Genomic DNA, 13,844 nt, shown 5'->3' with positions numbered 1-13,844 from the left:
ATTTTTTTGGATTTTGAAGGGGTCTGTGGTTATTTCCTCTTTACCGCTTCTGACTGATGAGATTAGAGATTTTACTCCTTTTTTACTTGATTAAGTTGGCCAAAGGTTTCTCTATTTCATTGACCTTTTCAAAAACCAACTTTTTGATTTATTGATCTGTTATATAATTCTTTTGTTTCCTATTTCATTGAGTTTTGCTCTAATTTGAGTTATTTCTTTTCTTCTGCTGGATTTGGGATTGGAATGATCTTCCTTTTCCAAATGCTTCAGATGTCCCATTAAGTTGTTAACTTCTTCTCTTTCCATTCTCTTGAGGAAGGCTTGCAATGCTATAAATTTCCCTCTTAGGACTGCCTTTGTGGTATCACAGAGGTCCTGATAATTCATGTCTTCACTATCATTTTGTTCCAAAAAATTGGTAATTTCCTTCTTAATCTCATCTCTGACCCACCTATCATTCAGCATAAGGTTATTTAGCTTCCATGTTTTTGTATGAGTCTGCAGATTCCTATTGTTACTGACTTCAACTTTTATTCCATGATGGTCCAAGAAGATGCAAGGAATAATTTCTATTATTTTAAATTTGCTGAGGTTGGACTTGTGACCTAAGATGTGATCAATTTTGGAGTATGTTCCATGGGCTGATGAGAAAAATGTGTATTCAGTTTTGTTAGGATGAAATGTTCTCTAGATGTCTGTTAAATCCAAATGTTGGGTGGTTAAGTTTAAATCTAAAATTTTTTTGCTAAGCTTCTTATTGGAGGATCTATCAAACGCTGCCAAAAGGTGTTGAAATCTCCAACTATGATGGAGCTAGAAAAAATGAAGTGGCTCATGCCTGTTAGAGTGCCTCTTATAAATTGAGGTGCATTCTGCTTGGATGTATAAATACTAATAATTGGAATTTCATCATATTGAATATTACCCTTATCAAATATAAAGTGACCATCCTTATCTTTGCCTACTTTTGGGGGTTTAAAGCCTATTGTACCTGTGAATAAAATTGCAACACCTGCTTTTTTCTGCTTTCCATTTGCCTGGAATATAGATGACCATCCCTTCACCCTAAGTCTATATTTATCTTTTTTTTTTAAAGGAAGATTTATTGGACAAGTTTCACTTAGCATAATATACCTAAAAGGAAATCACAATACAATGAAATTTTTAAAACAAGGCCTCAGAATTTCATACAAACACTAAGACCAAAATCCTAAAGTATTGTTATTGTGTCTCAAAATTTTCCCCATTAACTTTATAAGAAAAAAGCTTAAACTTATGTGCCTCACAGGGTTATTAAATGAAACTAGAATTAACAAACATGCCAAAATGTTTCACTTTTAACTGTGGACATAGCTCCTATATTGAGTTTTACAAAAAAAAAAAGCATGTCTTTCAACATGCATCTGAACAGTGTTCAATGTCATGTGGTATAAGAGCAACATTCAACATAATTCAATTGCTTTCACCTAAATATGCTTATGCTTAAGTGCATCCTACAATATAACTAGAGAAAATCTGGAACTTGTTTAACCATTATAGTTTACTCAACTTTGCTGTTACATTCTAGATGAGTGTTGTGTTCAAAAACACAGAACCTTTAAGTCTTTAAAACAATCCTGATTTCCACTTATAGAGTAAGCATAAATATCAAGCTAATATTGCAAGAAACGGTTAAACTGAAATTGTGTTTTTCTTTAAAAAAAACCAAAGAGTTGACCAAGAGTCAGTGATCAGGATGAATTACATCCCCTATCCACCATTCATACTGGACATGCTAGACATCCCTCCCATTCTGTTCATGCCCATAGATGCATGGCTTCCACTACTGTCGTAGCAGTAGTTGCTCTGTTCACTGTTCCTTGGCTACTTATGCAATGTTTGATTGAAAATCACTGGAGTTTTCCTCTAAAACTTGGTCATATCCTCTCATACTGCTCTGGCCACCATAGCTGCCTCCATAACCACCATTTTGCTGCTGATTGGCTGGACCACCATAACTGGACTTGTTTGACAAGGCCATGCCTCTCATCATTTGGCTACCATAAGCACCACCACTTGCTCCTGCTGTAGAATTCAAGAAGCGTTCTACATGTCTGTGTTGCATGTTTGCTTTGTCTTTTGACATAGCTGCCATGGCATCTTCATGAGTTGCAAATTCGACATCTGCTTCACCAACTTTACTCGGTCATCAGGACCAATTTCAATGTATACTCTCACAGGATTGAGAGGTGAAAAAAAGTTATAAATGTCATTCTTAGTAGCTCTGTAAGGTAATCCATGCATGTGTACACAATGTCCTGTTGTGCTCTGGAAAGTAGGCCCACCCTCCCTGTATCTGTAATCAGACATTCCTGAAAAATAGTAATTGAGGTTTCTTCCAAATCTATCTGACCCAAATCCATAGCCATCATTATAGCCATTATCATCATCACAGCCTCCATAGCCTCCACCATAAGCACCATGCCTCATCCTCTCAAAGCTCCTCTGCCAATGCTGTTATACCCTCTGCCAGCCCTAGGTCTGTCATAGGGACCTGGCCGCTGCATGGCCATAAGGTTTTGTGGTGGATCATAGTGAGTTCTAATTTCAGCTCAACTACTCTTAAAGATTTTGATATACCTGTGCCCTATTCTTTCCTTGTGTTTCTTTAGAGCCTTTTCAGCTATTTCCTGTGAAATAAACTGCATGAAGGCCTCCCCCGTACTCCTCCCCTGGAAGTCCACCAGCAATATTATCCCATTTGGCATGATTTCCAATCCTGAGAAGAACTGAACAATTTCTTCCTTGCTACATCTAAAGGGCAGTCCTCTAAGCTGCACAAAGACATCATTGGCTATGTCAGGACTATTTGGACCGGTATGCTTCAACACCCAATCCATTTCAACATTGTTTGACTTGAATACTTCAACATATCTGTGTCCCATAATTTCTCTGTCTTTTTTCAGGGCCAATTTGACTTCATCTTCTGATTCAAGTTCAACAAAAGCCTTGCCACTCAGTCTGCCTTCTCTCGTGTAGATGAAACGAATACCTTGAGCCCCATTTTGAATTATGCAGTCAGAAAAAAAATGCTGCACTTCTTCAGCCGAGCAAGACCAGGGTAAGCCCTGGACCTTCACCACAAATCCCTCTCTGCCTTCAGTTCCCAACATCATTGTTGAAGAAGGGTGCTGGCATTGAAAAGGACTTCTACGGCATGGCTGAGAAGAAATGGCCCTATTTATCTTTTAATATAAGATGAGGTTCTTGTATGCCCATATATCTGGCCTAAGTTTTTGTATACAGTCAGCCAACCTGTGCCTCTTTACAGGACACTTTAAGCCATTCACATTAATTGAAAATTGATATGCCTGGTAAAATTTGGGGTATTGAGTTTGTCAAAGGTCCAGTGGTCATTTTTAATCCTTTTGCCCCTATGGAAGTTGGAATTTGATCAAAAGTTTCTGAGTGAGTTTACTTTTGCGGTGGAGGATTCACTGGTCATTATGAAGGATAGTTCTAAGAATATCTTGAAGAACTGGTTTAGTTATGACAAATTTCTTCAGCATGTGAATGACATTAAAGTATTTAATTTCTCCATCATAAATGAAACTCAGTTTAGCTGGATACAGGATCCTGAATTGAAAGTTGTTTCATTTTAGGAGATTAAAAGTTGATGATCAACCACCCCTTTCTAGCCTGAAACATTTCAGCAGAGAGATCTGCAGTCCTTCTAATGTTCTTCCACTTGTAGGTTATGGTTTTCTTATGTCTGGCTGCTTTTAGAATTTTTTCTTTCATAGTAACTTTAGTGAAGTTAATTATGATGTGCCTGGGGAATTTCTTATTCATGTTGAGTCGTGCTGGTATTCTGAAACTGTCTGCTATCTGAATTTCAGAATCTTTTGGCATGCCTGGAAAGTTCTCTTTCATAATTTCATGAACAAGAGGCTCTGTGTTTTGTGAAACAACTTCATTGCCTTCAGAGATTCCTATAAGGCAAATATTAGTTTTCTTTGAATTATCCCAGAGCTCTCTGAGAGAATGATCCATTTTTGCTCTCCATTTCTCTTCTTCTTTGGGTGCATTCAAAAGCTTTGTCTTCAATGTCAGAGATACTTTCTTTTGCCTGCTCCATTCTGTTACCAAGGGATTCTACTGTATTTTTCACATCTTTGAGTGCTGCAACCTCTTGCCTCAGTGTGTCAAAATCTTTGGTCATTTTATCTTTGAAATCTTTGAATTTTTGAGACATCTTTTGGGTAATTCCTTGAAATTCTAATTCCCTCCTTTCCTCCATTCTGTTGATCTTTTTTGCTATCCAGATTCCAGAATTCTGAACTCAATTTCTGACATCTCAGCCATCTGTTTATGGATGGGATTGTCAGTTGCATCTGCCATATCCTTCTTACTGGGGTTGATCTACTCTGATCATTCGTGTTACTGGAGTTTTTCCACTGATTCCCCCCCTCCCCCATGCTTAATTTATACCATTTGGCTAGATGAGCAGATAAGGAAAAGTTGGGTTGGGGGCTCCAGGAGTAGTGATTAACTAGCCTTTTGCCCAAAGGCTGGGACTGGTGTCTGTACCTTTTCCCCTAGATCTTTGCCAAGGACTCATACAGTGCTATAGCTTGAGAAACTGGGAGCCTGCTTGGTGTGCTGGGGCTAAGTGGCTCTGTCTTGTTTTCAGATGGTCTCTGTTCTACCCTAGTAAATCAGTTACTCTGGGTTTAAGTCTCAGCTATGGAGAAATACCAGCAATTAAGTCACCCTGCCCCCTACAGGCAACAATTGGGCAAGGAAAATCAAACCTTCTTACAACCCCACACCTAGGGTACCACTTTGGATAGTGCTCGGGTGATGGGCCCAGTTCAAGAGGTCCAAATCAATTGTTCCAGTCAACACTGGTCTCAGGTGGGGGAGTTCAAAAGGTCTCTGGCAACTAGATAGCAGGGGTCTGCTGGCAGCTTAGGTATAACTTACTCCAGTGCTCCATGAGGTCAGAAATACCTCCAGCAAACCCAGCAAATCAATTAGTCTGGGAAGGTTGATGCCTCCTTCCCCACCTTGCACCTCTATCACACCCAGTCACTGGTAACCCCACAGGACTGTGACCCAGTTCCCCCCAATGAGCAGATGCCCCAGGGGTTTGCACCTGCCTGAGTCAGAGGGATATCTATGTCTCCTCGGCCAAGTTGCCGCTCTCTGCCACTATCTGGCAGGGGGAGGTGAGGCCTGACAACCTCCGGTGCTTAATGGAGGCTGGGGCAGTTCACTCAGTTCCAGCTGCACCCCTGATAGATGTTGGTGGCAGAACAGCACAACTTCACAGAATTTGTTTCTGTCCTGGCTATATTCTCCTGCATATGACACACTATTTGAAGTGACAGAAATTGCGACTCAGTACCAGGCAGCTGCAAGCAGTTAGAGCTCGCACTGAGCTGTCAGTTCCAGCCTCTACCTGCCCACCTTTGTCTCAGCTATGATCCCCTGAAGGCCAGGTGCATCTTAGCCTCAGTAAAGCAGTCCTCTGGCTCATCCTCACCCTGGGAGTCTGCTGCGCTCTGGCTAGGCTGCTACTTGTTTCAGGCCTTCCCTTTATTCACGTCCCAGATCCATCCGCCAGTGGCTGCCCCCGGAGAAGGTTCCCGGCTTCCTCTTGTTGCCCAGAGAGACAGGCTGTGTCTGTCTGGAATAGCCCCAGGAGCATGAGCTTTATTGTACCAGCTGCTGCTACTGCTCTACACCTTGGGGCACTGCCACAGCTCCTGTATGGCTCTCTCTCAGCTGACTGTCCTCTCCTTACTCCTGTACCACAGAATCAGCACAGACAAGCAAGAGCCCTTCCCCTGTCCATGCCTCTTGAGAAAATGCCCAAGAATCTGGACTCCATGGGGGACAGGCTTCCAGACCTTGGAGTGAGGATGGAGAGGAGTGCTGGGAGTTCAGAATTACAGGTAGAGAATATACAGTTTTATACATTTTTATGCCTGACAGGAGAGTGCCATGGCACCCTAGTAGGGGTAGGAGGTCCAATTTTTAGAGGGTATCTCCCGTGGGATAGAATGGGAGGATGTTTGAACTGTGGTCACTTGTTTGTATGGAGTTTATTGCAAGCTCTTCTCATGGGGGAGGGGACTCCTGTCCACTTGGCAATGGATTTAGTATCTTTTGTTTGTATCCTTGGGGTTGCAGCTTACCTCAGCGGTGTTGATGTGCATCCTTCAACATTCTCTCTTGGCTCAGCTCCAAACCATAGCCTTACTTGCTAAACTTCTGTCTTTTAACTCTCTTTCTGGACAGGAGCCTCTGTGGAAAGCTGGCTGCAGTCTGCCATCTTGCCTCCACCCTCAGGATTTTTGGATAGTATTAGCAACTGGTACTCCCCCAGCCTGAGCCCTCTGGGACTTTCCTGTGTCTTCAAAATGTTCATAGAGATGCTGCTTTCTCTTCTAGCTTTTGTCTAGAGTGAGGTATTCACTAAAGCTGGCCCTGTGACCTTGTGACCACTGCATGCTGATAATTTTCCAGGTAAAGAAAAGAATTAGAGCCCCTAATACTCAGATTTGTGAACTTTGAGGAGAATAAAAAGAAACTTTCAAGAGCCAGGATAAAAGAAATGAACTGAGAATTAGGAGATGCATGTCCTTGTCCTGGCTTCATCACTTAAAGTTTGCTCTGAAATGGTGGAGAGTCCATTTCACCTGGCACTCACTGAGGGGAATGAGTTGGTTAGATCCCCTGTAAGAAAGACAAGTTAATGAAGGGACTCTCCAGAGGTATATTTGGATCTGCATCATTTCTCCCCCATTTTTCTAGATGAGTAAATTAGGAGGATTACTTAGCTCCTATAAACCCCAGTTTCCTCATCTGTGAAATGGAGATGGTTATAGTATTCACTTCAAAAAGTTGTTTCAAGGATTAGGAATTAAATAAAGCAAATAAAGTGCTTATCATTGTACCTAGCTAAGTGCTCAGAGTTCACTTTTTTTGTTGTCTTTCAAGAAAATTTATATAATTGCTTTGCTTAGTATACAAGTTAAGATTAATGAGTATTCATATGACTTTCCATGAAATAGATAACCGTATGACATTGAAAAATTCCACTTGCCATTTATTTTTATGAGTTTGTACTCTTGAGGGTGTATGTGTGTGTGTGTGTGTGTGTGTGTACAAATATATGTGTGTGTGGATGAGAACCTTTATTTATTCAATAAGTATTTACAGAGTACTTGATTTGGAAACAATACTCTGCTGGTGCTATTACCATGGAGATACAAATACAACATAACTTTCATTTCTTATAACATAATTGGGAGTGCTGAAATAAACACAACATAAGAGTTTAAAGAAATAAACAATCAAATGCCAAATCAGAGGAAAAATAGCAAGTATTGTGGGATACATACAAAAGCATATCTCACAATTAATTTTAACTGGCTTTCTTCCAAATTTTCTTCTAGAATAAATCACATTAAATTTGAACTTCGTCTAAAACGATTAACCATAGAATTACTGAAAGGGGTCTCTATTTGATATCCTGGCTCATACAATAGTCCTCTCATCTATAATTAACATATTCCTGTGTAGAAAGTGTAAACCTTTCTCCATTTAGTCAACTGTATAATGAAATGATAGACAATGAAATTTTAAAAGTTGTTATAAATTACATCACATTTCACCATTTATAAAATCTATAGTTTGAGGGGTTTTGTCAAATAGTGAAAATGCACATTTCTAATATGTATATTGGTATTTTTATGCATATAGATTTTTGCTATTATTTGAAAACATTAAAATATATGATTTCCTCCTTAATCATGGTCTTGGCTATGAAATTCAATTGGTTTTATGACCTTTTTCTAGTCCTTTTATAATTTTAATGATAAAAAGGATTCATTTCTACAGTTTAAAGACATGTATTGTGGTGATTACATTCTCTTCCTGTGTACTCAGGGATGTCAATCAATCAAGCCAATGGATACCAAGAAGTCCAGTGTTATCCTGCGCATCACCCCATTCTCCAAATCTAATGGACCTCTTAATTCTTATGTATTTTCCCATAAGCTCCCAGTGGACTTCACTGGTTCTTCATCCTTAATAAACCTAATTTTTACCATTTGGTGGCCATATTTGTTTCAGATCCTATCTTATCACAAAATTCCATCTTCCACCCTGTCAAGGTGTGACTAACCAACTGAAGAAATAAAATTGCCAATAATCTCCACACTCACCCCCCCAAAACCCCCAAAATAATATTCCTTAAAATATCACAACTACTAATTATAGTTCAGAACAGAGTTTCTCTTCTAATGTATTCAGATCATCTTTCAATTTAACCTTCTCCAAGATAACGCTATAGTTGATTCCCATATGTAGTGGGAAAGTGAGAAGCTGAGCTTTGCCATTCTTGATGAGTGAATACTTACCAAAGCCTAATCAATTGTCAGCTGTTCACTAATCTCTACTTCCTGTAAGCTCATATATGTTCCCAGCACTATGCTATGTCCTTTATATGGATGGTTTTATTTAATCTTCCAGGGATTCATGAGGCTCAAAGGGGTAAGGGAATTGTCCACCAGAACCCACCTAGGAACTGAAGGAAATGGGACTAAAAAGCCCAGAAGTTCTGCCACTGAGGCCCATAGAAGAGTGCAAGTTTGATAACTTACAGTTATGCAACAAGACAAAAATACTAGATGATCATCTTGCATCAGAATAATTTTCCTAACTACTGCATAGTTTATGGAGTAGTGAAACAGTGATTAAGAGAATAGATTCTAGGGTCAGACTGCCAGCTTTTCATTATTAGTCTACTTACTATCTGTATGACCTTGGGTAAGTTACTTAACCTCTCTGAACTCTGTTTCCTTTCCAAATAGGAAAAACAATAGAATTTTTTACAAACACTTCCAAATGTGTTTGTGAGTACTAAACACAAAAAGTAGGTCAACTTAGTGTAATGCCATGTGCTAAATACTCAATACATATTACTGAATATTATAATTATATAATTGTTGAGTATTTTTCTCAATAAAATAAGAATGCAACACTCGGTTGCCTAAGGAGACATCACGAAATCTAAGAATTAGGAACCTGCTGGGTAAAGGTAGTGAAGAAGAAATAGGAGAGAGCAGTTTGCTGCTTAGAAAAAAGAAAAAGTCAGAGTACTTAAAAACAGGTGCTGGAGGCAGCAGTTTCAGCCAAACCCATCACACAGCTTCCAGCCCTATTGAATTATTATGTTTTCCCTTTCCTATTAAGGATTCACATCTGGATATAAAGTTCAATGCAGACTTTGTCAGAATGAGGGTGCACATGAGGTGCTTCCATAGATATCTTGGCTGCTGTTCACAGGGCTGGGGTTTTATGTCTCTTGTTTTCACCTGAATTATTTAACCTGAGCATCTGTGTTACATTATCTTTATGTAATATCACTACAGAAATGGGAGAATGGATGCTCCCTTCTTGTTTGCCCCCAGATGGAGAATGTGCCCTGTAGCTTTCAGGTGTCTTTTCTGCCTTTCCTCACACACTTACCAGCTATCTCCCTGTCATATGAGGCACATCCTTTCTCCTTGGGGGCTGAGTGAAGCCAGACTCCAGTCAGCTTGGGGATGACAGATGGCCCCAACTCCACTTAAAGATAAGACCAATTGATCTTTCCCAACAGCTCCATCGCTCAGCAATTCTTATTGCCTAAGCAACCTTTACTTCAAACTGAATTTTGTTCTTAGCCATCAAAATACAAATGTATTCCACATATGGGTTAGAATTCCATGGCCCAGACCAAAGTGGAAAATTCCTGGACATTCTATGAGTATTTGACAAACTATTTCAGAGGGTTCCATCTGAATTTTCTACAATGAAATGAAAAACAGTAATAATAGCAATTCAACAACATGAATATTTATTAGGCAGTTAATATATGCAAGGAAGGAAGTCATATACTGAACATTAATTCATTTAAACTTTACTGCAACTCTATTAGACAGATCTTATCCCCATTTTAAGTGGATGGAAGAAAATTAAATTCAGAGAAGTTAAATGACATGTCAAGTTTAACACTGATTAGGCACCAGAGCTAAGATTTAATGCTAAATTTTAGCCCATATTCTTTACTGCTCTTTGATTAATATTTCCACAATATGTTTTCTGTGATTCTTTTAGTTCCAATCAGCCTGCCTTTATAATTAACATATTTTTTGTAAACAGCATATAGTAGACTCATATTTTATATAGTTTGACAATCTCTGAATTTTAATAAGACTGTTTAGACCATTTACATTTAATGTGATTATCAATATGGTTTGGGCTAAGTCTACCATCTGACTATATCCTACTTGTCTGATCTAATTGTTCTTATTTTATTATTTTTTTGGTTTTTCTTGTATTGACTATTGTTTATTACTTCATTTTATCATTATTATTGGTTCATTGGCTCTTTATTTTTTTAGTGGTTAATCTAGAATTTATAATACATACTGCTCACAGTTCATCTTCAAATGATACTATGTCACTTCATGTATTATAACAGACAACTTTCATCCCTCCCTGCTTTTGTACCTTTGCATATATATATATATATATAAAAATTTGTTTTTGAGACAGAGTCTCACTATGTCACTCTCAGTAGAGTGCTGTGGTGTCACAACTCACAGCAACCTCAAACTCTTAGACTTAAGCGATTCTCTTGCCTCAGCCTCTCAAGTAGCTAGAACTATAGGTGTTCACCACAATGCCCAAGTATTTTCTGTTGCAGTTTTTCTTGTTGTTTAGCTGGCCTGGATGGGGTTGAACCTGCCAGCCTCAGTGTATTTGGCTGGTGCTGTAACCACTGTGCTACAGGTGCTGAGGCTGCCATTATATATTTTACTCCTATATAGTCTATGAACCCCATAATGTGTCATTATTTTTGCCTTAAATAGTCAAATATCATGTAAAAACTGTTAAAATGAGGGAAGTATCTTTTACATTTGCCCACATACTTACCATTTTTGTTACTCTTCATTTCTTTGTGCAGTTCCATATTTCTACCTGGCATCATTTTCTTTCTGCTTAATAGAAAGAATTAAATGTTGCAGTAAAAGTCATGGGGTTCAAACAGCCTTTGGCTGTAGCTATGAAGAAATTTCATCCAGTTTCAGTATCAAGGGTCACTATTGTTTTGTCCACCATGGGTGAAGTGAAGCATGTTGTAGCAGGCAGCTGAGCCATAGCTATAGAGATGCTCATGAACACTCATTAGCTGAGAACCTCAGCCAAAACCTGGGACTGGATATTGAAGTGGAAGTCTCCATTAGGTAGCCCAATCTGTCATTTATTGAGCCTCCTGGTTCTTGAACAATCCTGGCTGAGAATGAGCTCAGATTGCAATAACATTTTAAGAGTCCCTTCCTACCCAACATGCACCTTAATGCTTTTTAGAAGAAGATGACTAATAAGTGAAGGATTCCACCATCCAGCTAGGTCTTTCCATTATCTAGGGACCCAAAACATGGTGGTGTGGCTTCTATGCAGGAACTGCTTCTTAGTTCTCCAAGGACCAGGAACCAGTTCAACCTTATGAAATCTGTTCAGAGGTGATCATTTTGCATAGAGTGCAGGATCTAGAGGAGGCACTGCAATGGCTCAGCTTTAAGAGCTAGTGAAGAGAACTAAAAATAGACCTGCCATTTGATCCTGCAATTCCTTTATTAGTTATATATCCAGAAGACCACAAATCAAATTACAACAAAGGGATTTGTATCAGAATGTTTCTTGCAGCCCAATTCATAATTGCTAGGTCATGGAAGAAGCCTAAATGCCCATCAACCCACAAATGGATCAATAAACTGTGGTACATGTATACAGTGGAATACTATGCAACTGTAAAGAAAGATGGAGACTTTACCTTCTTCATGTTTATATGGATGGAATTGGAAAATTTTCTTCTTGGCAAAGTGTCTCAGGAATGGAAGAAAAAGTATCCAATGTATACAGCCCTACTTTGAAACTAATTCATAGCTTTTACAGGAATGTCATAACTTAATTATAGCCTTAGAATTTGGGAAGGGGGTGGGAGGTGGAGGTGAGGGGGTGGATGGGGGAGGGAGGGTGATTCGTAGGGTCACTTCTATGGGTTATCTTACAAGGGTACAAGTGAATCTTTCTAAAAGCAGAGTATGAACGTTTTAACTCAATAATTGAGAAAATGACATGAAGGTTATGTTAACCAGTTTGATGAGAGTATTTCAAAATGTATATGAAAACAGCACACTGTACCCATGATTGCATCAATGTACACAGTTATGCCATAAGAAATAAAAAAAAGAGCTAGTGATAATTATAATGATAAATGATAATAATGATAGTGATAATTAATACTAATAGTGATTTGGTAAGGGCCAAGCATTATTCTAAAATATTTACAGGCACTAATTCATTTAATGCTGATAAAACCCTGAAAGTGGCTACTATTATTATTATTTCCATTTATTGGTCACAGAGTATTTAAGTACCTTGTGCATGGCCAGAATGGGAATTTTAAATATAGACATTTGGCTTTAGAGTCCACAATCTTAAACACTATGCTGGAAGCCTTCTAAGCAAAATAGAGCTTTCCACTTTGTCCCAAACTGCCTCACTTTCTTCTTTACAATCTCTAGTAACTTAGGTTTCTTTGCTTATGGGTAATGGCTCACTCAGTTCCACCCAGTCTTGTCCATTCAGGGGACAAGGAAACCCATTAGCTCTCAATGCTTCAAGGTCTGTTTTGAGTTCTCCATGTTGGTTAAGACTTTTCAGACCTCTCTTTCCCTGAAGGTCTGTAGTAGGTGAGTAGAGGGTACATATGGGACTCATGTTTCTTGTGTTTTCCCAGAAAATAGGTCACAGGTTCCAGAGCAAAAATTTTAGACTAGTTAGACCTTCAGAGCTCTATGAGCTAAGCCTTCTGGAGGACTTAGTTCTCCAGATCAGTGACGCTTTCTCAATAAGGCATCATTACAACAAGCACAACTTATATAATTGATTTTTTGTAGAAAGTATAAGCCATAAAAAGACATAGCCCTTATGGATATGGGTCTAAGTTAATCCATAATTTTCATTGGCATTCTTTTGGAGTAGAGGCCTGGGATACCGTTTGTAAAAAGAAGGTATTTTCATCGTAGCAGTTTGGTGGTCTTGGAGATCCCTGACCCACTGTGTACAGAAGCATAAATTGAAGTGTCTGTGACGCTGAGCACCTTCAGGAAATAAGGTAGAGATCCCAGTCCTTGAAGGTATGAAGCTTGCAGCTGAAATTCATTTGGAGCTACTTTTAGAGAAGTCTTAAGAATTGGATCATGAAGACTAGGGCTGGGATTGACTTCTGTACAGGGCATGGAATGTCCTACGTGAAAAGAAGAGAGGGATTCTGGGATTCCATTTCCCTTTAGCTGCTGATGTTCTCTCCTTAGAGGCTTCCTGGAACTAAACTCAGTGATATCCCAATTCAAATCTTACCAGTCATAGCATTCTGCCCATAAGTCAGATGCCAGGGTGTACTTCAAAGTGGGTGGGCTGGCTCATGGAAAAGGAGAAAAGGAAATAGATGTGTGTATCAAGCTGTTAATTGGGGTGATATTGCTGCTTGACCAACAGTACCTTTGCTTCAAAACCTCCATCCCAGGAACTCTACCAAACCTGGCAATATCCAACCACCCAGTGTTACCACATACTGAATGAGGATTCTATCAAATTTTCCAGAAAAGGGAGGACATAGCACCTATAAATAACAACCTGTCTGAACTTGGGCATGAGTGCCAACACTTGTCAATGACAAACAATCTTACTATCTTTGATTCAACACCTTTCTGAGATGGTAGGCAAGGAGAAGGAGA

The 13,844-nt window shown here is 39.1% G+C and overlaps 1 pseudogene across 1 annotated transcript; it reads right to left on the bottom strand.

Annotated features, from left to right (window-relative positions):
* Positions 1 to 1,751: 1,751 nt before the first annotated feature.
* On the bottom strand, positions 1,752 to 3,155 carry LOC100950176 (annotated as a pseudogene). Its single transcript, XR_153190.3, has one exon. The product of XR_153190.3 is annotated as a heterogeneous nuclear ribonucleoprotein H-like (transcript).
* Positions 3,156 to 13,844: the final 10,689 nt, after the last annotated feature.

The sequence above is a fragment of the Otolemur garnettii genome, unplaced genomic scaffold, assembly GCF_000181295.1.
Source record: "Otolemur garnettii isolate 467f Iridium unplaced genomic scaffold, OtoGar3 scaffold00015, whole genome shotgun sequence".
NCBI lineage: Eukaryota > Metazoa > Chordata > Mammalia > Primates > Galagidae > Otolemur > Otolemur garnettii.
Note: the sequence above shows the minus strand (reverse complement) of the source record. Positions and strands in the feature narration are given on the sequence as shown.